Here is a 27,918-nt window from a genome sequence, read left to right on the forward strand (position 1 = left end):
TTGATTTCCAGTGGAAACAAATTTTGCTCCTCTCCTGAGCAAGCCCAGTTCACATATCGCAGCCAGTTCCCCTTCTCTGGATCAGTGGCATCGATGCACATCCATCCCAAATTCGGGTAATATACCTTGGAAATGGGGGAAAACAACCTTTGTTAAGATAGGAGTACTTACAAGTATCTTCATGTTCAATGTTTAAAACAAGTCTTCCTCATTACACACAACTACTCGATAAAGCATTTTACAGAAACAAAATAAGTGACAGAGAAAAGAAAAATACCAAGTAAAAACTGAAACTCAAAACCATGTGATTCCCATTATTTTTTTATTTGGGCCTGCTTACTTTTTCCCCTAAACAGAAGGAGCTATGTAACTAATATACTTGATGATCACCAAAAGCTTTGCAAATACATGCATAAAGGAAGTGACAACTACATTCCTGAAAATGTGACTTAGGACTGTGAAGCTTGAAGAGTGCTGAGCAGGGCAAATCCCCATTCTCAGGGTTGCTCTGCCACTCCAGTAGGGGGGCCTGGCCCTGTGGGTGACCCAAGTCAGTGGGTCTTTTTCTGGCAGGATTGACAGGGACTTCAGGAAGTAAACACACACTGTGAACCAGTCACGAGGGTGATGGAGCATGATGCTCTGCAAACTCAGCCAGCTCTTACCACTCTATCCAGGGCTCCTGTCAGGACTAAGGTGCCATGGGTCACACTCTAGGAAACATCAATGCCTTCCAAAAACATACTGAAAATTCAGCCCTTCTTTGAGAAGTCACATCAAATCCACTCTTGCAGGAAGCGTCCCTGCAAGACCCTTAGACAATTTCTCCCAGAGAGGCTTCCAGCGCTTAGCTAACATTCCTTCTTGTATTTATTTATTTTTTGTGGAATACCAGGGATTGAACCCAGGGGCACTTAACCACTGAGTAACACCCCTTTCTGTATTTTATTTAGAGACAGGTTCTCACTGAGTTGCTCAGGGCCTCACTATATTGTTGAGGCTGGCTTTGAACTTGTGATCTTCCTGCCTCAGCCTCCTGAGCTGCTGGGATTACAGGCATGCACCATCATGCCTGGCAACATTCCTTGGTTTTAAAGAACATCTATTTTTCAACAATTTTTCACTTTAACTTTTATATATGCAATACATGTACACATTTTATTCACCAAAACTAAACTGCAAAACACCCACTAGGCACTGAAAGAGAAATGCAGAGAGATAAGAACAAGTTTTTTATTTTCCTTTTAGGAGGAAAGAAAAGAATCTACATGCCATAACTCTTACCATGACTCCCACCACTTGCTCCTCCTCTCCTCTCCTCCCACTTGAATCACCACCCATAGCTGCACTGTTCCTTCCAGAACAAAGCACCAGCCCCTACCTGATGTCCTAGAGGCCTGGCAAGCAGGGTGCAGCACCCACCCTCCTGGGCAACTGCTGGGGCTCGGGGCTCATCAGGCACAACGCTCCGCTGCCCACCACTTCCTGCTTCCTCACTGAGCCCCAGGAGGCTCATTTACTACTACTTCTTCCACCACGTGGAAACCAAGGCTCAAAAGTCAAACGACTTTCCTTTCAAAGTCACTCAACTGCGGCCAAAATGGGCTTAAACCCAGGTCTGCAGAACCTCCAAGACCCAGAGCTGCCCCTACCACCCCCATAAAAGTGCACCCCTCCCTCTCCTCAGCACCCAGTCTTTCCACCTCACTTTTCCTACCCTTCCAGGTGCTAGGTGCAGTGCAGTATCGTCTGTCGCTTCAGTTCCTTGTTCAGGGCCTGTCTCTCCCACTAGAGCCTCAGCACCCTGAGAAGGCATCAGCCTTTTCTCTTGTGCCAGTGCCTCCAACACCTCAACCAGTGCCTGGCATACAGTAAGGTAACAATAAATGACCACCCGAGTGCATAACCACCACCATCCAATGAACGCCTACTGTGTGGTGGGGACTGTGGCAGAACCCCCTCTGCAGTCAGTTTATTTCATCATCATAAGCACCAAGGTACATATTTTAACTGCCATCCAGCTGTGAGCTGATTCAAAACTTGACTGCTCAGAAAGCAACCACCTGCACCACTCTCAAGAGGTAACCATGTGGCATCAGGCTCCCTTGCACCTCACTGTCATACTCCCTCTCCACATTCCTCCCCTTTGAAACAGAGTAGCCTATGTGGCAAGAAACTGCATCACAATGCAAAATTCAAACTTAACACACCAAAACAGCAAAAGCTGCTTTCATTTAAAATGTTTCAGAGACACACGTGTTCATAATGTCTGCGGGCACAGTAAAATAAGGAAAATGGGGTGCGTGGTGCTTGAGTATTACCAATCCATCTTAGTTATTGTTCACTAACTCACAAGGCATTATTCCCCTGGACCGGAGAGAAAATGCCCCAGGCACAGAGACAAAGTCTTGTTTTGATGTATCCCAGTGCACGTCAGGGCCTCACTGGATCCCCACCTGCATACTGGCACAGCAACCGAGATAGATCAATGGGACTGCAGAGACAGGCATGGCTGCCAGCAATCCCACAGCATGGAGGAAGGCAGCCACATCCACCTGCCCACACAATGCGGCTCTGCTGGAACTTCCTAGCTCTCAGGTCAGCACAGACCTTTGTGAAAAGCAAGCTGTTCCAGTTGAGTGAATTCTTTCTTTGTGCATAACTCCCTGTGCTTCAAAGGGGACTAAGGCATCTTCTAAGTCACATTGGTGTGCAAAAAGAAAATACTTAATTTTATAGAAAAAGATGGACACTTCAATTTTTTAAAAATAGGAAAACAAGGAATTCACAAAGGAATACACATAGCCTAAAAACCTCAAAAAAGAAACTTAATGATCAAAAATAATTTCAAATTAAAAGTTTTCATTTATTAAATTGTCAAAAATTATTTTTAAGGGAAAAGAAAAAACATATTGGAAGGGTTATATGAACACATTCTCCCAAGTGCTTACAATCAGAGAACAAACTGGTATAATTGTTTTGGGTGGAATTTTAGCAGCACTTAACAAAAAAAATCTTTCAATATATACACATTCCAACCAGCATGCAAGCTTAGAGGAATTTATTTTAATCAGACAGTTGAGCAACGGTACCAACACTTATGTACAAGGCTGTTCCCAGCAGTGTGGTTTACTACAAAACCATATGGAATCAGCTCAGAAAACTATAATCCGTCAATACAAAAGAGTACTAAGAAGACACTTAAAAGTTATGTAAGTGATTAATCGGATTATTTCCTGTGAGACACTGCTATACCCAAGAATTTTTTAATGTGATACATAATTTCTGTAACTAAAAGAAAATAAAGAATAAAGATAACAGGATATTGTAGAAATCTATTTATCAAGATACATAATACATTGATGACTGAATCAAGCTATTATAGAAAGAATCAATTACATGATATCATTTTGTCTTAAACATATAACTATATAAGAAAAAATTCTTAAAACTTAATGAATGAAAACACAATAGTGGTTTTCTCTAAAAAGATAAATGAGTCATAATTTTTACTTTTTTCTTGTTTAATAAGAATTGTCTATACCTTTCCACCATTGACTTAGTAGAATCTGCATGGCAAAAGAGGGAGATGGACCGGGAGGAGCACATGCTCTTCTGAACAAAAGCCTAAGTCTGAATGAAGGTAACCAAGGCCTAAGTCAAAATCCTCTTCATCATCATCATCACACAGATTTTAAAAAGCAGCAGCGCATAGCTTTCTCATTTTACTGAGCTTAATCTTTTTTTAATATTTATTTTTTAGTTACAGGTGGACACAATATCTTTATTTTATTTTTATGTGGTGCTGAGGATGAAACCAAGTACCTCATGCATGCTAGGCGAGCGCTCTACCTCTGAGCCACAACCCCAGCCCCCCTGAGCTTAATCTTATACCTAGGAACTGGGATGAGAATGTGCTCTTATACAATTCCCATCTTAGTAGGTCAAAGCCTGGTTTCCAATCAAATTAATTTTAATGAATGACAAACAGAACCTACCTCCAAAATGTGATCAAATTTTGCCTCACGTGACTACAGATCACTAGACTTCAAAAGTGCCATCCGCCATTAGGCTGGAAAACCAACTCCAATTTCCTCCTTTCAGACAAGACAGGCAAAAACAGGATGAACTTCTACCCTCACTTAAACCCACAAATGAAACAAGATAGGCTTCATGTAAGAAGTCTACTTCCAGATCTTTACAATAACCAGGAAATACACAGCTTACTGGATCCTAAGAGAAATGTTATTACATACAATTAATGATTTTTTTTTTCTGACTGAATCCACAAAACAATCCCTTTTCACAAAATAAAGTTCTGTTTATGTAGTATCAATGCCACTCTACCAAGCACCAGACTAGGGGTGTTATGAGTTATTTGTTTAACCTTCATAAGAATCTAAAGATAATCTATGAAATACTAAGTCCCTTTCCTAAATGAGGGAAACTGACAATGGATTGGCCACTATAGTAATCAAGTCAATAAAAATCAGAGCCAGTGTTCAAACCTGGCCCCCTCATTTTTTCCTATATCCTACACTAAAATAAAACAGTATATAAATAAGGGAATGGAGAGAAAGGTTCCCTTTTGTCTTGAGGGGCGCTCTCAATTTACTTCCTGTCTTCCCTCCTTACAGACCCCCGTGAGTCTCTTACCTCCTATGTTATCTAGGCCTACCTCCTTTCTGCTTCCATCACTAATCAGGAAGCAGGCACCAACTTTGTGGAGTGTCAGTCTGATACCACCCAATTTCCATTCAATTTAATCCGGTCATTTTGAAATTATCATAAAATAATCTAAACTCAAACTTTAGTGCACATACCAATTTAAATACACATTCAAATTCATTTCTTTATATCATTTAGAGAAGATGTGCAGCAAACTTTATCATTTGTTACTTTTTAAGTGCATTAATTCACCTTGTAAATTTTAAAAATTCTCATTCATTTATGCAAACATACCATCATTCACATCCTCAACTGTTTACCTGCAAGGAACCAACTAACTGTGACAGAAATCACTCCCAGAATTTAAGGCAACAAATAAATCTTATATTGTATCAGCTCTCTTGGTGAAAGAGTCTATTTTCATGGGAACCAGCTCCCCAGAGTCAGAGTCCGCAGTAGCAAAGCCTTCTCCCTCCACTCTTCTCTGGACCCCTTGCAGCACAGGAAAACTGGGGTGCCAACACATCAGCCAAGAGACAGAGAATCTCCTGGAAGCCAGGTCCCCATTTCAGTGGCCCTGGTGTGCCCACACTGCCTAAGGCTCCTTTTCATATTTCATCTCCTTGAGGATCTAGTTTGCTTGACTAGTTCTGTTTCCCACTTGTACTGCAACTACAAAAAAAAAAGAATTTTTATTCTCTATGATCAAATGTTTTTCTTCAATGTTTGGGTTCAACTAATATTTCTAAACTGAGCCAGAATCGTCTTAAACTACTAATTTCATAAACATATTCCAATCTGCAGTCAAGCAAATCAACGAGAATAAAGAAAAAGAAAAGGGTAACCTAAATTTGGTGTGAAAACATTTAATAAAAGTTATATCTTATATAAAGAGAATTTATTAAAACTGCTACCTAGAAAATACCATACTTCCTTAATATGTTCAAATTCCAGTCATTTTTCAATAATAGAGCTGGATATTTGCAGGTCTTATTATGGATTACAAAACTTTCACCCCACAGAAGTAACTTTCTGGGGAATACAAAAATGGACCTTCGGTATCAACTACTTCACTCTTTAGATTGCTTTCAGAGGGCAGGGACTTTTAAAGAACTACTCAAATGTATCACTATTTTCTGAAATGTTCTAAACATTCTGGAATAAAAGAAGTAAGAGAATCCAGTCAGTCATTGCACATTTTACCATAAGCCTGTTACTCACATAGGTGGACTCGAAAATACACACTTAAAAAGTAAATAGCTTAGCCTTTCAGACCCTTAACGCACAGTCTAAGATCCATCTCTATGGAGCAAGCCACACTGACTGGACCTCTCTTTTGAAATGACTCTCAGTAAGTTTTGGACTACAACCACACAAATGTTCTGAAAAATATCAACACAAAAGATGATCAATAACTGCTAACTGGTTCATAGCAGGCCCCCAATCAACATCTTCTGGATAAACAAAATAATTTATTCTTGAAACTCTTAAGTCAGAAACTCTGTGGGCCTGTGGGCCAAGGATGTTTATGAATTCCATAGAACCCTAGAAATAACACGCAAGCTCCTCTGTGTACATGTGCATGTGCATGTGCATACTTTCTGGGGAGACTTTCAGGGAGTGCTATGGTTAGAGTGTCTTCCCAAAGGTCCATGTGTGAAGGCTTGGTCCCCTGGTTAGTGGGACTGAGAGGCGGTGAACCTGTAAGATAAGGTGGGACTTAGTGTGAGGTCCTTAGTATTATTAGTGCCATGCCCTCAAAAGAAAATGTGGGGCCCTGCGGTCCCCTCCCACTCTGCTCTGGTTTGAGGTCTGAGATGTGACTGTTTTGTTCCTACATGTGTGCTCACCATGATGTGCTGCCATATCTGAGGGATGCTCTTTGCCAACAGGAAGAGAACTGCACAGGCAATCAAAGGTGGCTCCTGATGTGACTCCAGGGCTACCAGCTTACAGACATCCAGCAGCCCAGGAGGTCAAGAATTTCTGATTTGTGGTAAAATTTAGGTTATTTCTAGTAGTCCTTCATTCCATGAACATGTCATCAGATATCAGGTATCACCAGCAGTTCATAACATGACAAAAGTTATACACCAAGCCTTATGTTCCAGAACTTAGGACAGGGCCTGGTATTTGGTAAAAGCTTAACAGATAGGCACTAAATAGGTAAATAATAGGATCCCAAAGAGAAATTCCTTTTTGTCCTAGACCAGGCTGACAATCTGAGCACAGCTAACTTGCTCAGAAATATCAATTAATCCTCTGTACTTCAATGTCCTCATCTGTCCTGCAATTCCTGAGAGAAGAATGTGATTGGCTCAACTGTTTCCATGACAACCAGCTCTGCAGCCATCCCACTTCCCAGCACCACTCACTGAACGTTTAACACCAGGCACTTCCACGCTAGCTCACTCGCTCACTCCTACCCTCCTCTTCCTCACACACCAGCCGGGTTAAGCATACTTTTTCCATCAAGGATTATGCAAAAAATATTTTCTGCTTAGCAGGCCAGACACAGTTTCTGTTGCCACTGCTTAACTCTGCCATTATGGGACAAAAGCAGCCACAGATAACATGTAAACAAATGAACAGAGCTATGTTCCAATAAAACTTTACTCATGAACTAAAATTTGAATTTCACAAAATGTTCCTATGTCACAAAACATTTGAATTTTTCCTACCATTAAAAAATGTAAAAACCCTTAGTAACTCCAGGGCTTAAAAAACAGGGGGCAGGTTGGACTCCCCCAAAGATCCAGACCTTTCCTAGGAGGCTGCTTTGACACAGGTTCAGAGGCTGGAAAGCAGCTGTAAGGGCTCATTGACCCTTTCTGAAAAAAGGTTCTGCAGAATCAGCTAGCTGACTTCTCTCCGCTCTTTCTTCTTCCCTGCAATTTTAACTTAAAAGTGACTTGAAATTAAAAGAATTGAGATAGCAAGGTTTATGCCACACTCTTGCTAATATTTAATTAATCGTAATGGTTCTGACTAATAAAAAGTGCTTTCACTTCATTAAAAAATTAAAGTCTTCTCATCTCAGAGTCATTTCTCTATCAAGTTTAATTGACATGCAATTCTACTATTTCCCTTCATCCTCCTGACTCAAATTTTGCCTGAATGAATAAAACAAACAGAAAGAGTGAATTATCAGATTTCATCCATAAGAAAGGTTTTTAAAAACTATTAAAAAGAGCCAGGGGGCTAGGGATGTGGCTCAAGCGGTAGCGCGCTCGCCTGGCAAGCGTGCGGCCCGGGTTTGATCCTCAGCACCACATACAAACAAAGATGTTGTGTCCGCTGATAACTAAAAAATAAATATTAAAAAAAAGAGCCAGGTGTAATGATACACCCACCATATGAGAGACATTTAAAAAGCAGACAGAAAAGCAGAGTTAAAAGAACGTTCACCAAGACATTCACAGTGGTTATACCTGCGTGCCAGGAGATGGAATAATTTTTACCTTCTTGTTTATTTTTCTGTACTGTTTAATTGATTTTACAATGAGAATGTATGAAGTTAAAAAAAAAGACTTATTAGAATGTACATCACCAAGAGTGAGACCTAACATAAACTAAGAACTTTGGGTGATAAACATGTGCCAAGGCAGATTCAATAACTATCATGAGTGGCCCAGTCTGGTGTGAGGTACTCATGGTGTGGAAGGCTGTGCTTGTGTAGAATGTGGGGGTGGGGATTAAGGTTTGAGAGCATCTCCCAAAAGCATGTGTTGGAAACTCAATCCCCAATGCAACAGTGTTGAGAGGAAGAGCCTGATGGGATGATGCGAGCTCAATGCCCTGCAATGCCTTTGGCCACGTTGAGGCAGCAAGAAGCCCTTCAGCATGTAGTTCCTAGATCTTAGACCTCCTAGCCCCCAGAACTGTGAGCCAATAAAAAGCATCTATAAATTGCCCAGTCTGTGTTATTTTATTATGGCAACATGAAACAGAACAGGATAGAAACATTTATGTATTTTCAGGTCAATTTTTCTGTGAAACTAAAACTGCTGTAAAAAATTAAGTCTCTTTAACAAACAGACATATTAAAAGAATTCTCATTCAAGCAATTCAAAAGTTCTGCTCGCTAGAAGTAATTTGAGTACCACAGAAGTCAAGTGGGAAGGCTTTTATCAGAAGTGGTTTCAAAACACTGCAGATTGCTCAACACTTGGGGTAGCTGGGAGGAGTACTGCACACAGCCCCGCCTGCCAGTTCACTAATGTTACCCACCAGAAACAGTGAAGAATGCACTCTCCTCTTCTGAGCACCTATTTTGTGCATTCACCCTGAGCATACTCTACAGCTTTTCTCCTGTTATTTCTGACTCAGTAGAATATTTTCAGTAAAAGCTTAGAGGACATAGTGCAGGTTAGATTACCAAGGGCTCCAGAAAAGCAATTTAACACTTTGTCTTAGATTAGCTTTAAAATAAGAGTTCTAAGCCAGTTTAAGGGCCTTGATGGAAGAACACATACCAAGATAAGAGTCTGACGATCAGCACTTGTTACATTAGAGACATTCTGATGCAAGTCTGAGAACAAGACCAGAATTGGAATAAATAAATGGGAAAATACTACATTTTTATCTTTTCAATACATTATAACCTATATTTCCTATAGTTCATCACATGCATACTTGTATATCACGTGCAGGTGTATATATACATACACCTTATTTTTTAAAAAAATATCTTTAATATTTTTTGTAGTTATAGATGGACACAATACCTTTATGTTATTTATTTATCTTAATATGATGCTGAGGATCGAACCCAGGGCCTCACACGTACTAGGCAAGCACTCTACAACTGAGCTACATATAACCCCAACCCCTACACCTTTATTTTTAAAAGAGTTTAAAAAAACAAGAGGCCTAAAGTCCATTATATCAAACATACACCCTATGGTGGGAACTAAGTGAATGAGATCCTACAATTTCAATTGCTGAAAAAGAAAGCCAGCCTTAACAACCAAATCCTTAAGCCTGACTGAAGAGAACTGGCACCATTTTAAGAATTTACAAACTATGACTAGTATGTAAGTACAAGTATCTTAAATTAACAACGTAGTAGTAACAAGTTCATAGTGGAAAGTGAGTCCCTAATATCTCATCGTTCCAAATCACAATTTTTCAACAATCTACTGTCAAGTCAATACTATGTATGAATTTCAGTGCAAATCAAACTCAAAATTCACATAAGGCAGGAGTAATCATTTACACATTATGCCTAACAATACAAATTGTTACACTGGGAAAAATAGGTGCCCTTAACTTAAGCTTAATATGAATGGCATTTGTTCAAACTTGGCATTACATACATAGAACTAGAGCAAGCATTTGCTGGTACCTTGACATTAACATCACTGAGATTAGTGTTTAACCTGGTAGAGCATGTTTGTTAGTTTCCCTTGATAAACTTTTAAAATTTAAAAGTACAGTTTATTTTGGAGCACTGGTAATGACATTTTTAAAGAGACAGGCACTCTTCATAACCCAATTGAGTCAAATGTATGAAAGATGATATATCATGAGCTTTGTAATGTTTTGAACAACCAATAAAAAAATGTAAAAAAAAAAGAGAGAGAGACAGGCACTCTCTTCAGCAATTAAGACTTTTTTGCCTGGGCAGTTTTCCTACAATTGCAAAATTCCCTCACTACAGAAATAGTTGAATGATAAAACACAAGGACTCTCAAATTATCTTAAAGCCCCTGGGTTAGTTCTCAGGAGGTGCATTACAAAAAATTCACAAGAAACAAACCCAAAATGATGGACAAACATCAGACCAAGTTAAGAACACTGCTATGGCCTTAGAAAAAAACAGCCACACATTAAGCCTCCCAGTGCCCAGAACTTCTGGAGGAAGTGCCCAATATTTCCTAGCCATGTTTTGCTTTCAGGCTTTCAGATCTTAATATGTGAGAAGCAGATGTGATTCAATTTAAGACAACCTAATAGGAATGCTTATTCAAAAAACTTAACTTGCTTTTAAAGGCGTCACACCACAACCCTCCAATACCTGAGGAGCTTGAACAGGGCACTGGTCTGAACTACAATCAACATAAATGCAGAATTCACACAGAATACCTACAGAATGACACTGAAAAATTTTTGTCTTCTCAACTATCCTAAAGTGATTTCTTTTAGTATACCCATTGTTTAAATTGAGGATTTCACTGCTGAGGTCAGGTACCCTGCTCAAAGTCATGAAATCAGAAGCAGGATCTGAGCCCAGTCAATGAAAGACAACAATTTAAATGCCCCACTTTAAGGCAGGACAGATGGCTCCTGACTCTGCATCTGTATTCCTCAAGCCTGGGCCTGTTTCCTGGCTAGTTCTCCTTTAAAAGGGGCCTGCTCTTGCCCTGTTCCATTTTCCAGAACTGTTGTGAGATCACAAAATTAATTAATGAAAATCTTCCGAAAAATTAAATGCTTTTTTAGTGTGCCATGTGCTAAATATAACCAATTCTAAGTATTCCAAGGATACAAAAATTACTTTCTAAAATATAGAGTAACCAGTGTTTTCTTTGCAGCCACTTGGAGAGTCTTTTATGGTATATATCTAGTGACACCTGTAAAGTGACAAACCACCACACAGGAAGTTGAGTTCTTAGTTGCAAAGTAAAACACCTGGACAGTCAAAATAAAAAAAATAAATTTGACGTTTATTGTTGAGGACAGTCAAGCAGGTTCAAATACAAAAATACATTATCAGTAGAAGTCTGTACCCAGGAAACACATTTTCTCTTTAATAAAAATATTCTTGATTTTAAAGAACATATTAAAATGATTGTTTTAAGTTCAAAATGAGAAAACCTGAGAGAACAGGATCATGATGGCTTTAAAATGTACAGAACTCTGATAAACAAAGAACCAGAATTCTTTCTTACCTCCCACATGTATACATTATTCTTAACCTGAGATCTTTTTGCCTTTTAAAATTGGTTTAGTGGCCCAGACACCTAGAAAATAAAACCAATATTTTTAAATGTATTGTGATTATTTTAAAGATTGAAAGCATTGAATGAAGTCAATTCAATTTCACGAAATAGTTAAAAAGCTAGATTCCCTAAAAGTAAGATAATGTTAAATCAACTGAGATAAATCAAATTACATCAAATCCTCAACAGGGATTTTTATTTTTCTTCTTTATACTTTTCAATATTTTCTAAATAGGTTTAAAGAACCTGTATTGTGTTATAACCAGAAAAGGTTTTATATTTAATTTTTCCACGTAAGATTGCTCATATAGTACAATCACAAACACTTTGAAAACAATCACAACTGAAGAGAAAAGATATTAGAATGGAATAAAACTAAAACAATTTAAACTTTTCATGCCAGTCATGGCAGTGCACACTGGTAGTCCCTGCAACTCAGGAAGCTGAGGCAGAAGGATCACAAGTTCCATCCTCAGAAACTTGGTGAGACCCTATCTCAAAATAAAAAATAAAAAGGACTGGGGATGTGGCTCAATGGTAAAATGTTCCCACGTTCAAACCCTAGTATCAAAATGCAAGTAAATAAAAAAACTCTTCATTTTACATTTCTACAGATTTCAAATTTTCTCCACTAAATATGACTTGTTTTTATAAAGAATTAGAAATATAATTTTATAAGCAAATATTTTTTATATTCATTTGACATTCATTTGTTTACAGTGGAAAACCTCTTCTCTCTAGCTACACTTCCTGAAAATGTAGCTACTGAGACAACTTGTTTTTTAGAGTTTCAAACAATCAAAATGCATGCTCATCCAGGTATGCCTAGGATTGTTTCTATCTTCTGTGTACAGATCATAAGCAAATGGATGCAATGAAAAAAGCAAGTTGGTGAATCAGCAGGAGCCCAGCGTGGGAGTCAAGAAAATTGGCACTCAGGGCCACTCTGTACAAGCTCCTTCATTTTCTAACCTCAGTGTCCTTATGTACAGAATGGAGTAGAGGGTGGGCCAGTCCTGTCCTGAGAGGACATATGAATTCCACTTTTCTGTAGGTCGGCTATGAACTGCATTTGATGACATGCAGTTAGCAAACAATATGCTGAGCTATAAAATTAATTCCTTTCACTTATACAAAATTAACACTTTTTTTTGTTTGTAGTTGTAAATGGACAGACAACTTTATTTTATTTTGTTTATTTTTATGTAGTGCTAAGGATTGAACCCAGTGCCTCACACATGCTGGGCAAGTGCTTTAACACAGAGCCACAACCCAGCCCCAAATTAACACTCTTAACTGTTCAGCAAATAAATTTTCAATGAGAATTAGGAAAACATTTATTAAAAATGTATTCACTACATATGTATATAAACTATAATATCAGAAGTACATCTTAAAAAATAAAGAAATGGGATATAAACATGATATAGTCCAAGACATTTTGGTTGGATTTTTAAAATTTACCTCCTTAGCCTTCTATAAATAAAAATAACCCAATACACACAAGCTTGGTTTGTATTCAATGAGAAACCATACCAGAAGATTCGGACACACCGGGGTCATGTCTTTCATTCAAAGATCTACTGAGAGTCCATAAAATGCTGGTACTGGAGACACAAAGGCAAGTAAGAAATGAAGGTACTCACAATCAAGGACCGGGACAGACGTAAAGACAACCACAGAATAATGAAATAAGCAAAATAACACGATCATACAAAAGCCACAGTGAAGACAGAGAGAAGAGAACACCACATCCTGTTGGAAGAAGCCCAAGAGATGCAGGGGATGCCTGGAAGAGTCAGCAAGGATGGGGTGTGGGTGTGTGCCTAGTTTTGTTTTTAATAATCTATGTCTCTTAAGTCAGGGCAAATCCACTGCCCTTGGGTGTGCTGCCTGCCACCTCACTTGCTCCCACAGGACTCTGCCTGCTCTGCTGCCCATCTCTCTGAATGCAGTACTTACCGATCCGGGTCTTGTCAACAGCTGATGGGAACAGCCTCACTTCCTCCGGAAGTCCTCGCAGCACGTGTTCAGGTACCTCAGCCAGGGTCTCAGCAGCTGCCAAAGGCTCAGGAGCGTTCTGCAAGTCAAGACGGAGAAGGATCAGAGCAAAAGGAAGAAAGTACAAGTAGTGTTTTGTTGTATTTTGTTTTTCTATCTGGTCCAATAAGTAAATATGCCAAAATACAACTGAAATCTGAAGTGGGCAAATCCGAAACAATGATGCTAAGCATTTGGGCAGTTACTCTGATGCCTATTTGTTAGTGCCCAAAGGAAACCACTCAACCTTCAAGCACATCTGTGTTGATCTATTTTGGTTCTGCCACTGCAGCCATTTTCAAAATACATGAATCTCCAGCACCATACTCCTTTTTAAAGTGCAACAGAATCCTACAGAAAAAAACATCTTAAGCTTAATTTAAAATCAAAAGTTACCAGTAGCTATAAGCACATTTTGAAAATAAAAATCAACCCTCCCCACTTAAAAGAATAACTGTAAAAGCTACACATACCATAAAGCCTGTCCTGACTAATCTGCCAGTGCCTCACTCATGCATCCCTGTAGCGACCACACCCAACTTGACCACAACTCACATATTCTCCCCAGGAGCACTGCACTCTTCCTGCAGTCCACACTGGAGCTCTGACTTTCCAGGAAACAGGAGCTGACCACTGTATGCCAACCGCTAAACAGTAAAGCCATCCCAACATCCCAAGGTACTAGGAAATAGAGAATTTTATACAACTATTTGTCAAAGTTTGGAAGAATTCATCATAATTTAAGACATGTATGGAAGGATCTGCGCCAACTGGTAGAGCATGACTATTACATTAAAAATAATTTTTAAATTGATGGAAAACCAAGTGTCTAGTAACTGGTACCACATAAACCCTAAAGAACTGATTTGTTTATCACACCCCTTCTAAGAATGATGAATTTTGTAGTATGAGTATTTTATTTCACTGCAAAGAAATGTTTCAATGATTTTCAAAGGAGCCAATGTAGGCAAAAAAACAAAAGTTCCGAGCTAAAAAGATTAATTTTTCCCAACAACAATGAAGCTTTTATAGTTTTTAAGAATGTTCATGTGCCAAGAAAATAATATCATCCAAATTTGCAGATTTCCAATATCTCAACCTTTTTTTAAACATCAATAGCTGCTTCGAGAAATAAATCTCCCAGTCATATTGACGGTCTGCTCCCTGGCCTGTGTAGACAGCCAGAAAGTCTGCAGGGGTGCACAGACCAGGGTCACCTCTTGAGCAGGGTCAAGACACCAGTGCACAAATGCTCGGCTCTGCCTGAGTTCCACCTTTGTCTTTTTTTTTTAATATTTTTTTAATTGTAGATGAACACGATACCTTTATTAAATTAATTTATTTTTATGTGGTGCTGAGGATCGACCCAGTGCTTCTCACATGTGAGGCGAGCGCTCTACCCCTGAGCCATATCCCCAGCCCTCTACCTTTGTCTTGTCAAAACCCTACACAGGCCTTCCAGACCCTGGGAAAATCAAATTGTCCCAGAAAATGGCCTCATGGCTTCAGATTACCTAAACTGTGAATAAAATTAGGACTGACATTTCTCACTTCTAAATATAATATCCCTGTTTTTACATTTTTATTCTGTAAGCTGGGTTTTTTTATGTGGATAAAGTTTTTCCAAAGGGGGAAAAAAGGTGTTAAGTTGGTAATTATATCCAAGGATACATAATGATTATAACATTGAAAAATTAAGTGATATTAACAAATACGAGCCAGAGTCGTAGAGGCACTGGCCATTTAGTACAGAGGGAATTCTCTTCCCCTTTCTGGGCTGTGATCCTGGGCAAAGACCTGGCACCATCTGCCATCCCCAGGAGCACTTCCCTGAAAGGACAGCGTCTGCTAGCCCTCTTTCAGGCGCTGCCACAGTAACAGGAGTAACAGCTCCACAAGACATTCTGCAGACTCCCTTGGTGCGAGGTCCTGTGCTAACAGTCTTCCACGCTTGATGGAGTTTACCCCAAACAGTCCAAGGGACAGGTGCTACCAGTGCCTTCCTGTCCTGCCCCTGACACACACTAGAATAGGAAAGTGGGACTCAGGGAAAGGGACTAAGTTGCTCAAGCAAGGCCGGAATCTGAACCCTTGTCTAACTCTGGAGCCCAAGTTCACAACCACTGTGGGATCTGCATTTAAATCTCTGGAATATAATCTGATAATTTCTCAACAGAAGACTTCCTACAGAAGACATGGCCATGCCCACAGGAGACATGAAACTCAAGAACAAGACAGAGACCACAGAGAATAAAACTTCTGAATCACCTATGAATATAAAGAACCTCAGCAAAGTTGTCAGGCAAAAACAAGAAAAAGGAAAATTCCTATGGCTTTGCTTACCTGTTTAGGTCAACCCATGATTTTTCACATGGGCTCATACAATAATAGGACTCAACTATAACAAGGAACCTAAGTTCACAGCAACCCACTCCAGACACAGTGGCCGTGGGCCTCTCCTCCCACCTCCCCAGCTGCTGGACTCTCCACAGCAGTGGGTCTGACTGCAAACTCCCTGGAACATTCTTAGAAAAAGTAATGACTTGAGAAGTAGAAGAGGGGAAGTTGTGGGATGACCAGCCTATAAAGAAACACCTTCTAGCTTTCCTTATTTTTCTTTCATAGTTCTTATTACATATTTTAATAATTATTTGTATAATTATGTGTTTAATGAGTGCCTCCCCTGGGAGACTGCCGTGAAGACAGATGGTGTCTGACTTGCTCAGCACTGGGTTCCCAATGCTTAACTCTTGCACTAAAGAGTCATAATTTGATCCTGGAATTATTCCCAGATTGATCTTATGTAAAAGAAACTGCAATACCTACTCAACATATTAATAGATTTCTGAATTCCTGCTGGGGCCGATGTTCTGGGCATCACAATTGGACCAACAATGTGTTACTGGGGAGGAAGACAGATAAACTCAAACACACACACACACACACACACACACACACACACACAATGCCTGATCAAAAGAAAAATCGAGCATGAAAAGGGGACTCAGTGTTGGAGCAGGGATGGGGGTGCCACTCAGACAGAATGCTCAGGACTCTAGAAATGAAAATGAAAAGGGACTTGTATGGTGACATGGGAGGATACTCAACAGCAGGGACCAGATCCTAAGTTAGGAAGGAGCCTGGTGTGTTCTGCGAGCAGTCCCACAAAAACCCAAAGCATCCAGGGCAAAGGAAGTGAGAGAAGCACTTAGAGGGGAGGTAGGCAGAGCAGGGCTGCAGGCCACTGGCTATTTGCAAGTGAGCGGGAGGAGTGTACCATCAGAGAACAGAAGGCCAGGATCAGCAAGGGGCACCGAGCTCCCTCCAGAGCCTCCCAGGACCTCTCTGTGGTGACCCAGCCTCCTGGCACCCTGACTTGCTGCCCTAATACAGGCACATTCCTGGTTTAGAGACCCTTAAATCACTGACAACTGGGACAGAGGTGTAAGTTGAAGGACTTCTCTACTCCCCTGTGACAAAGACCTCAAGGAGGCCTCACTCTTTCATGCCTAATGAGTACCGTCTCCAAACACATCGATACTGACAGGGAACAGTAAGCATCCAACCTAATGTGTCCAATTTAAGTTAATGTAATAAGCTACTTAGTTGTTAACCATTAATTAACCTCATTAATACATATTTTCAACTTCCAACTACCTTAAACTCAAAGAAAAGCCAATATTCCCCCCTTTCCCCAACTAATGGCCACAAACCATTCTCCTTCATTCAGTCCCTCATTCAGTCATTAACAAATATTTCCTGGGTGCCTGCTTCCGGCTGGCTCTGCTGGACAGTGGAGACACAAAGGTTAAGCTGTCATGAAACGTGCCACCTAGGGGACCCTCTCTGTTCCCACCATTTAAGAAACCTCAAGAAAGCTTTTCGGTTCTCCAGATGCCACCTTGCTGGAAGCATGTGACAGGTCCTTCGACACTTTCCATGACACCATTCCCAGGACAACCTTCCCTTGCTGGACAGGTGGGGAGCTGAGGAATGAACCCTTCACTGCTTCCTCTGGGCAGGGAAGTGTCTCTTCAGTTAAGCATCATCCGCACAGCGATGGTGCTTAGAGGAACCCAGACATGCTTGGAGCACTCTGCATCGCCTGTCTGGCCTTCACATCACCATGTGCTACAGACACTTTTACGATTCCCACTCCACCGAGGAAACTGAAACTTGTCCACTGCCACAACAAGCAAGTGGCAGCACTGGGTTATTCCAACACAGGCAGTCAGGACTCGGGGTCTGGACTCAGAAAGCAGGCCCAGAGCAGCCCCATAAAATCCAGCTAGTTAAAGTCTAGAGTCCACATTTTATGACCAACCCAGTGGAGTCTCTTCCACATCATCCAGGGATGCTTCAGAAGACCCTCTTGGGGGTTCACAAGGTCAGAAGTATTGTTATCACACCACCAAGATGTCACCTGTCTTGTCCACTCTCAGGTGTAGAAGAGAGTTTTCTGGAAGCTAAAATGTATGATGGCACCATCACTCACCAGATGATAGAATGTCTGATTGCTTAATTTTGTATTTTAAATGTATCAGATTTGTAAATAAGGCCTGCAGTTGAATATACTGCACCAAATCACCTTTGCAGTTCTGATGCTGCACTTCAGCTTCATGAGGCCGCCTGGGGAAAGCCAAGTTGACTGAGAAAGACCTCACTGCAGGCTGCTAAGGGCCCCGCTGGGGTCTCCCAGCAAAGCACAATGGTCTCAGAGTATCCAGTGCAATAGTCTATGCTCAGTGCCCCAGACTGAGCTCCAGGGAAACAAAAGAAACACAGAAGAGAGTTGCTGCCCTCTGCAATCAAGCCCAGGGGCGTGGGGCTAAGGCGCCAGCAAGGCAGCACAGAACCTAAAGGGGCCACTTGGCATCAGTATTGCACGCCTCAGCTCTACCCAGAAGACACTTTGGCCTCTGAGAAGCAGGTGCCCACCATCCTACCCTGGGGGACTTCCCCTGAGGTCCTTACAACACTTCCTCAACTCGCTGCAGTTTGCCTTTCCTAAGCCCTGACTTGGACTCTCAGGAAGGACAGGCTTAGACAGACTGAGCTAGCGCAGTTTCACCGCAGCTGTGCCTGGCCCTGGCCCAGCATCCATGCACAGAGCAGTGGCTGCTGTGAAGGAACAAAAGTCCAGCAGTCAAAACTGCAAAGCAGTCTGGGACACCGGGGTGGCTGAACAGTGCCACAGACTCAACTGGAGATGGGCTCCCCGGGGCCGCAGGAGGGCCTTCATGGTAAACAGAGGAGGAGGGAAAAGGTAAGAAGGGAGCCTCGGGAAACCGTGTTCCCAAGTGGAAGAGAAAGAAGAGCAGTGAAGAGGCGCTAGTGCCCCAAATCAGAGGAGAGGCAGTCGGGGAGGAGACCAGAGCTGGGGAGAGGACCCCAGCAGGGGGAGGCAGCAGGGCCTTTGAAATCTCTGTACCTGTGCCCTTCTCCAATCCCACTGCCACCACCACTCTTCAAACCTGAAATGGCACAGTCAACCCCACTTGTCCCCCATGTGGCTGGCAAGTGCTCCCCTAGGCCTTCAGCAACCAAAACAGGCAGGACTCACACGCGCTGGGCCCCCAAGCTGCTGTGGGAACCTGCAGGCATCCCACTAACAGCAGCCATACTGCAAGTGAGCAGCAGGGCTGGGGGTCAGCTCAGAGTGCCGTGCTTGCCCAGCACACACTAGGCCCAGGGCTCAACCTCCAGTACCACAAAAAAATAAGTGACAGGACAAGCTTCCTGCCACCTGCAGCCCTCAGGCTGGCAGGAAGGCTGGACAGGAATGGAGTCAGAGTGGGAATGGGTTGGGGCAGGTAGAGGTTATATGCCGCCTCCTAAGGGTCCACTGCTGATGACTGGATTATAATTTCTTAAATCATTTTCATCCAATCAAACCATGGGGCTACAGCCCTCCAAGTCAGGTGGGGTTCGTCTGGTCTACTCATGGCTTTATTTAAGGAAAAAAATTCTACTGGGAGAAATCACAGAAAAGTCCCCATTTTTCTCTCAAGATTCCTCCCAGGCCCCTAACTGCCCCTAGACCTGGTCCTCTTCCTTCCTGGTGGAGTCTGTCACTAGTCAGGCTTTTTCACTAACAATCCAGCCACTGGTCCTCCTGGCCCTCAATTCTTCCAACCAGTCAATATCCTCTACATACTACTAGGTCAAGTTCAAATCCCATGAAGTTCTTGATAACCCTCCATGATAGCCCCTTTTCTAGCTTCCTATATAGTCTGTTTTGTGTTATGTAACAACAGAACTCAAGGCCTGTGGGGAATGATTTGCCAGGGAGAGAAACTGTCAGCAAGGCAATCAACTGGGAGGTTTGTGTACTAGTTCAAACAAGAAGTATGTGGGATGAAGACTTAAGAGTGTTAGAAAGCATTTTATATAGCAGAATCAGGATGTGGTTACTGACTGAAAATAATAATGAATAATAATAATACTTACACAATGTTTCCTATATGCCAGGCACTGGCCTGAGCTCGTTTATGTTAACTGACTCCTTTACAGTTAAACAAAAGTACAGGTCTACCTCTAGTTAACAGACAAGAAAGCTAAGACCAAGAAGTCAGGTGACCTGCCAAGGTCACAGAGCTGGAGTGGCTGAGTCCAAATTAATTATGGAGACTGAGTCAAAAGACCACAAAGGGGAGGCAGAGCTGAGCTATTCTGAAATATCTCTACCACAGTATTAATATCCGAACAACATAAAAGGTAATCCTTCTCACCAAAAGCTCCCCCTAGTTATTTAAGGAAATCCTACCTAAAATTTTCAGAAATAATCTAATAGTTTGATGCAGAAAGACAATGTCCCAGATTTTATAAATTGCTAATTTATCTAGTAGAATACATGATTCAAAATGAGATTTAGGTGCCATCAATATTCAGGATGTTAATTTATTAATAATTTATTAATTGATATTTAAGCCGTAACAGATAGGAAGCGCTTACTTGAAAGTCTTACTTGAAATAGTTGAAAAAAGTCAGAGCTAGGCAATCCCAAAAAACCAAAGGCCAAATGTTCTCTCTGATATGCTATGCTAACACACGATAAGGGGGCGTCCAGGGGGAACACAATGGATTACACAATGGGGAATGAAGGGAAGGGAGGGAGTATGGGAATAGGAAAGATATCCAAACAGAACAATTTTTTTTAAAAAAAGAATATTAAAGTCAGTGGTAAATATGTTCTGTTATATTAAAGAGTATAAAAGAATATCAAAAAATGAAAATTAGGGCTGGGGGTATAGCTCTGTGGTAGAATGTTTGTCCTGCATGCATAAGGCACTGGGTTTGATCCCCAGTATTGCAAAAAATAAAAATTAAAAATATGAAAAATCAACTTTGTATTTATAATTATAAAAAACACAACATATATATTGTTAGCATATGCTTTTGGTTTCAACTATTTTATAATATGTTTATTTTCAGGATTAGAAAAGGGGAGGAAGATAACCAAAATGAAAGAAAGCAACCCAAGTTCACCAACCCTTAAAGCTCGGTTTATGAACTTACTTAACTAGAAGGTCAGATGTTCTCCCCAAACTAGCTCCTGTACAAGAAATGAACTACTGACACATGGAAAGTAAACCAATCTCAAAAACAATATAGTGATCAATGAAAGTCACACATGAAACAGCAGCCACTGAATGGTCCTAGTTTTGAACAGGAAAAACCAATCTATAGGCACAGAAAACTCATCCGGGGTTGTCTGGGGTGGCAAAAAGATCTTTGGGGGATAACAGAAATGTCCTGTAATTTGATGACAGTGGACATGCATGTAGACGTTTGTCAAACAAGCTATGCACTTAAGGTGGGTACGTTTTACTGCTAACTAAAAAATAAATAATTCCTATGTTCTTATCTTGAAATCGTGTTAAAATGAAACTTACAGTGAACCAAGAAAATAGTTTAAAAGACAAAAATACTGATGCAATACAAAACAAGTTTTTTAATCAAGTTTCATTTTTTCAACCTGACTCAAACATTCCTCTGCTTGAGACCCTCCAAACATTCCTCTGCTCGAGGCTGCCATCTCCCAGGCAAATTCTACTCTGGTCCTTACAAAACCCATGGAGCTGACCCCACACCTTCTCCATGACCTACCCCTTCTCCCAGCCCCCACCTCTCAGCTCCAGCACATGTAGCCTCAGTTTCCTCCACCCCCTCACCGTGGCCCTCTCTCCATCCCACTGGACAAATGTCCACTACAGTGCTTAGGACAGCCCCACAGAACAGCACAACTGGCCCTGCCTGCTGTTACACAGGCTGCATATACCACCTCACCTGGGCAACACATACTCATGTTTTTGGTTTTTAAAAAATGCAAGAATAAGCATATTTTATTCATATTCCACTTAACACAATTCACCCAGATAGTGACAGGATATGATTATATCTCCTTTAACTATTTAATTAAAGCATCTAGCTTGTTACAGACCTTTCAGAACAAAACATTGAAGAGTAAAAGCAGTGGCTGATGGGGACGTTAAACTCAATAACGTTTAATATTAAGAACATGTTGTAGTTATCTTCATGCAAAGTTAAGAGGCTGCTCCTACAATAGGCTAAGAAGAATCCCATAGCAATTACTATAAGCAAAGAACATCCAAGAATCATAGGGTATTAAAATATTCCAGAACTCTTTGGACAACTCTTCTTTTTTTAGACTTACAATCAAGATTCTAAGCTACTAAACAATAGGGGGAAAAAATCCAACAAGCTTCACTTTACTGAAATAGCATTAAACTGCATTTGGTTAAGGAATGAATCTAACTGCAATAACAATAAGCAGATGGACACAGAAAAGAAAGTCGTTTATACTTATATCTTTGAAAGAACGGCAACTAGTTCTCAAACACAAAAATATACCTTCTTTTCAAAAGCTGGCAGCTCATTAAGTTCTCCAACTGAAGAAGCTGTCATCAAATATGGTGTTAATCTCAATAATGAGAAAGCATATTACCAAGTCCTTACCCCCTCCCAACCCACTCTCCAAGGCACAGTAAAAGTGATATTCTAAAAATGGAAATCAGATCATGTCGCTATCCAGAGCTTCTAACTGTAAATATAATAAATATAAATGCCTTCCCATGGCCCTAAGTCCTATAAATCTGGCCCTTACCTCTCACCAATGTCATCTTGTCCCTGAGTCAGATGGAGCTCCAAGTATGGCCAAGCTCCACCCCCTGGCTTGCCCTCTCTTTCTTGAACCAAACTCATTCCCACCTCAGGATCCCTGTATTTACTGTGCATTTACTCTGCCTAGAATTTTCTTTCTCTAGATCTTCACATATCTAGCTAGTTCGTGGTTATCACCTAAGTCTTGTTTCTACTATCTGTTATCTCCTTAGGACAGCCTTCTCTGTGTAATCCAGAGAACCTCCCCCATCCTGACCTACCATTCTCCACCACAGCACTTTGCACTACTGGAAATTGCCTGGCTGCAGTCCCTGTCCCTCTGTGAGCTCACAGGTTACAGTGCTTTGCCACCTAGCTCTCTGCGGCATCCACCACATCTGGGATAGGGTCTGCACCAGGATGTGAGAGGTGGAGGGACATTCAAGATGGCTGAGATAATGGAACTATGGGTGGCTCATCCCAACTCTCAGGGTTGAATTTGTCACACTGAGTGATTAAAAGCTCCTTTGGTTATTTTACTAATCTTTGAAACAAGCTTAGAAAACTAAATTGCTTTGCTACTGGTAAACAGCAGTAACAGATTACTAATCAGGATGTACAGACAATGCAATCATAAACCACTAAACTGACACACTAATAACAATTTGCACTGCGCAAAGACTCTTGAAAAAAAAAATCTAAGTGTAATTCAGTGAATTAGTAGTAAAAGTACTTGCAGTAAAATCATCATGGTTGTTTTTAAATGTCACAGTTCTCCTCTGCTACGAGGCACCCAATTGCACTATACTGCTCCCCTGACCCAAGTGCTAAGTTAGAGATGCCAGCATGACTGTACCAATGAGTGCACACCAGGGTGCTGTATATGGAGACAAACTTCCATCACCCTTGGTTCCTGAGTGACTACAACAGCAGAGCCCCAAACAAGTCCACAATGGGTTGGTGGCAAGAACAAGATATAAATTATCGCTGTGTTGTGCCACCAAAAATTTCAAGTTGCTTGCTCCCTCGTCATAACATAATTTACCCTACTGCAGCAGTACAGCACAGTGACCAAGAACCTGAACTATGGAATCTGAGGAGTTGTTCATTATAAGAACAGCTGTACTTACCATTTGAATGACCACAAGCAAGCTACAGCCACCTGTTTGGGCCTTAATATTTTCATCCATAAAATTAAAGTTACAATATCTATGCTTCATTGAGTGGCTACAAAGACTAAATTAATATGAAAATGTACATACTATGCTTAACAGAGTGCCTGTCCAGTTTGTTAAGCAACCTCAATAGAGAGCAAATGGTATTAAACTCTACATATCTATTCTAAGCGGCTATGAGCCTACTTGCATTACAACATTAAATAAGTCTAAGGAAAGACTAGAAGACCTCAAAAGTTAAATATAGATGAAACCCAACACATTATGGATTGACTTACCATTTTTTGACTTTATGATGGGTTTATCGGGACGTAACCACAGAGTGAGTGGAGAAAAATCTGTACCAGGATGGATGTAGCATGTTAATGAAAGAAAAAAAAATAGGAAGGATTTGAAAATAGAGAAGATGAGAAATGGGGGTGGGGAGGTCAGTGATTGCTACTCCATCTGCCAATACGGCACGCAGAGCAAGCTGGAATTCTATGTGGAGAGGATTAGAGATGAAGAGAGGAGTAAGTACTGAGTAGGAACAAAGGGCAGAGGAAGAAAGACAAAGAATACTCCAGGGCCTGGTGGAACCCCATAGCTGACCATAAAGGGAGAACCTGGCAAGGCACGACCTGGTGGGACAGCTCAGGATGCTTCTCAATGGTCAATGCCAACAATACTGACAGGCGCTGAACTCTATTTTCTTCTAAAATAATCATTTGCTAGCAATATGGTGTGCAGCGCCCAGGACCCTTCAGTCCCTGACCTCAACTGGCAGGGACACATGAAACAAACAGTTCTGAACTATTCTCTTAGATAGCATGCCCTTCATCAGACAGGTCTGACAGCTCAAAGCAATGCCCATCAGTTCCAAGAAAGACTACTCCTACCTCAAAATAATCATCAGGATTTCAACTGAAAGTTAATCTTGCTCAAGTTCACATTTTTTAATATCTGAATTTTTTGTGTAGAGTTATTTTGAAGTAAATTTTTAGTGCAATTTATTAATTATTTTCACTGGCTGCAAATGAAAGGAATAAATACACAAGTGAAAGCTATCAACTATCAAGAATAATCCTTAGTTTCTTAAAATTACTGGGACAATCGCTGGAAAACACCAATAGATTTTATGCTACAGCATAATGATCAAGTCTAAATAGCATGCAACTAATACTTTTTCAATAATGAAATCTAAGCAAAAATGCTGAAAATTTTAGTCAGAGAAAATGAGCAATTTTTACAAACCAAATAAAACTTTCATTACTACCAGACCATTTAAATTACACTCAAATCAGAAATGTGCTAACCATTAGAAACATAAGAGGACACTTTTTCACTGATATCTGGCATTTAACATCAAAGGCAGCCCTCCATAGATCTGGCATTAGAACTTGTCAAAAGCAGAATGAAACTGTAAATGAGCCAAAAAGAGAAATGGTTATTGCTGCAACTCTTATGAATGGCATGTGGTCTTCTTTCAAATGGAAGTTCATTTGGTATACATGGAGTGTTAAAGCAAATGTGTGAAGTGTCCAAAACAAACAAACAAACAAACAAAAAAGTTCACACACAAAACACACTACTGGCCCAACAGGATATAAGAATTAGGCATAGTTAAGCCTGAGGTTAAAACTGCAGGCCCCTCAAACAAATGAGTGCTGAACGTGGATGCAACAAGAACCAAACCAATATTCAGACTCCACCTGGGAAGCACTGGAGAGCATTCTAACCAGAATCCAGACTCCTCTAACAAAAGTCCTGAGGCAGCAGAAGAGCAAGCTCCTCTGAGTGACCAGGGTCACATCAAGAATCAGAAAATAAATGAAACCTATGATACATACGCACATCACTTTGTTGGATGAAAACTGTGAAAATCCACTGTTCTTTATTCCTTCACCCCGCCCTCACCATTTCAAAAATAATTTGTCTTCAAAGGCACGTCAGTAAATCTCCATGTTTTAAAAGAATAGAAACCATGTGCCCATGTGTTTGCCAGACTCATTTTTTATGAAGTATAGTCCTCTGCATTAAAATAAACATATTTCTGATAAAGAAAGTAATGAAAAAAAATCAAAAGAATCCATTCCAAAAATTTCACATCTCTCAATGCAACACAGAACTGAATTTATTAAGCTTCCTCACCTAATGAAATTGGACTTGTGATCTCAAGTTAGAAGCACCTGTAAATGATAAAAATAGTGTCTAAAGTTTCAGCTGAAGGATACAAAATGTTTTCAAGTCTGAGAGTTCTAAGTTAAGAACTAAAAAAAAAAAATACATACTTCACATTTTTAGGTTTTATCCTGCATATTAAAAAATGTTTTTATGAAGATTTCTGAGAAAATGTTTCTGACACCCATAAATTTCGGTAACTGCAAATTAAATAATATTGAAACCAGAAAATAAGAATACATTAAATCCACACAACTGATTCCACTCATCAGAACATCCTTGAGGTTATAGAAATAGCTGGAGTAGAATAATTTAATTTCCAGGTAATCCCATACCCTTCTGTAAAAAGAAACACATCTTATTTTTCAATATCTGTCCTCTTTATTCTCTGAAAAGGACTTTCAAGGACAAAATACTTCATGTTTACACTGGAGCCATGGCAGTCTCTAAAAATAACTCCCTCTTCCCTTTTCAATCAATGGAAAATTGCAAAATAAAAAGTGTTTAAAACAAAAGCTTAATAAGCTTAAAAACAAAGACAAAACCTCACAGTAGAGTGTGGCAGGGGAGAAGTAAAAAAGAAAAGTTGAACTAAAATCCCTAAGTATGAGCCCTCCAGGGACCCACAGAAATGTCAACCCCACCAAACAGCACATTCCACTCCACAAATGCACACTGTGAAAGCAACAAACTAATAAATGGCATTAAGAAACAAAAGTGAAAATCTGGGAGGAATGAATACGTGTGTGGCTATCTTTTAAAATCAAGAACTGGTCTGACATCTAGATCATGTATTTGTATAAATTTTATTTTTAAACTCACCTGATTCATTTTCAATTCCTGTTGTGTTCTGTAAAGATACACACAACAAAGAAACTTCTTTGATTACATGAGCCCTAAAAAGAAAAACAGACAATTGTAATATGTACCTGCCTACAAATTCAGTGATTTAAAACCACATTCAGAACTGCAGAGTCTGCTCACAGGGTCATTCACAAAGCAACTGCATGCCAGATTCACTTCAGTCTATGCTCACAACTTCTCAGATTTATTATCTACAACAAAGTAGGTTTCTCACTAATCCTTACTAGGGCATCATTGCACTCTACAATCGAAAGCAGACTCATTAGAACTGACATCAAAATTTTGCTTTGGAATTGCATCACTCCTAAGAAGAAATAAATTTGCTTTGTTAATAGTCAGAAACACAAAGCACCAGGATTAACTCATACCAGGCCAGCGTGCTCTGCCTTCAATCCTGAGCTGCACGCAAACATTACCAGACCCCAGCATGCTACTCTGTTCTTCAAGTCCCTGAGGTAGAAAGGTGAATTTACTAACACTGGCCATGGGGAATATTTTTTGAGGAAAAGGAAAAAATATGTGAAGATGCAAATGTTTTAATAAAAGAAGTCTAGAAAGAGCACAATTATTCCTTCAATTTTTAGTGTTCAACATATTCATAGTACAGCAAAAGATCAAGACAAACTCTTTCCTTGTGACATTTCAGTCAACAAAGGACCACACACATGAGGGTAGTCCTATAAGCTCGTGCTTCATTGTGACGCCACAGCTCTTGGCCACGCTGGGCACGTGTATTCATGATGTTCACAAAGCTCTGAAGCTGCCTAATAACACATTTCTCATAGTACAGCCTGTAGCAAGCTGATGCACCACTGTACTCATTTCTGAGTAGCATCCACGCAGATGGTCCCTTCTACAATGCGTACTAAGTCACAGGATGTTATCATACTACTTGAAGTAGGACTTCCACTGCAACATTCTAAACATTCCTGGAATGGTCACAT

The 27,918-nt window shown here is 40.4% G+C and overlaps 1 long non-coding RNA gene across 2 annotated transcripts; it reads right to left on the minus strand.

The window, feature by feature from the left end:
* On the minus strand, positions 1-27,002 carry LOC143390219 (uncharacterized). 2 transcript variants are annotated; one of them, XR_013090226.2, is made up of 3 exons: positions 26,933-27,002; positions 13,575-13,692; positions 1-125 (listed from the first exon to the last, which is right to left on the minus strand). It is a non-coding gene; the product is annotated as an uncharacterized LOC143390219 (long non-coding RNA). The 2 variants fall into 2 exon arrangements; XR_013090227.1 differs by lacking the exon at positions 1-125 and adding an exon at positions 11,599-11,633.
* Positions 27,003-27,918: the final 916 nt, after the last annotated feature.

Source organism: Callospermophilus lateralis, unplaced genomic scaffold (assembly GCF_048772815.1).
Source record: "Callospermophilus lateralis isolate mCalLat2 unplaced genomic scaffold, mCalLat2.hap1 Scaffold_193, whole genome shotgun sequence".
Taxonomy (NCBI): domain Eukaryota; kingdom Metazoa; phylum Chordata; class Mammalia; order Rodentia; family Sciuridae; genus Callospermophilus; species Callospermophilus lateralis.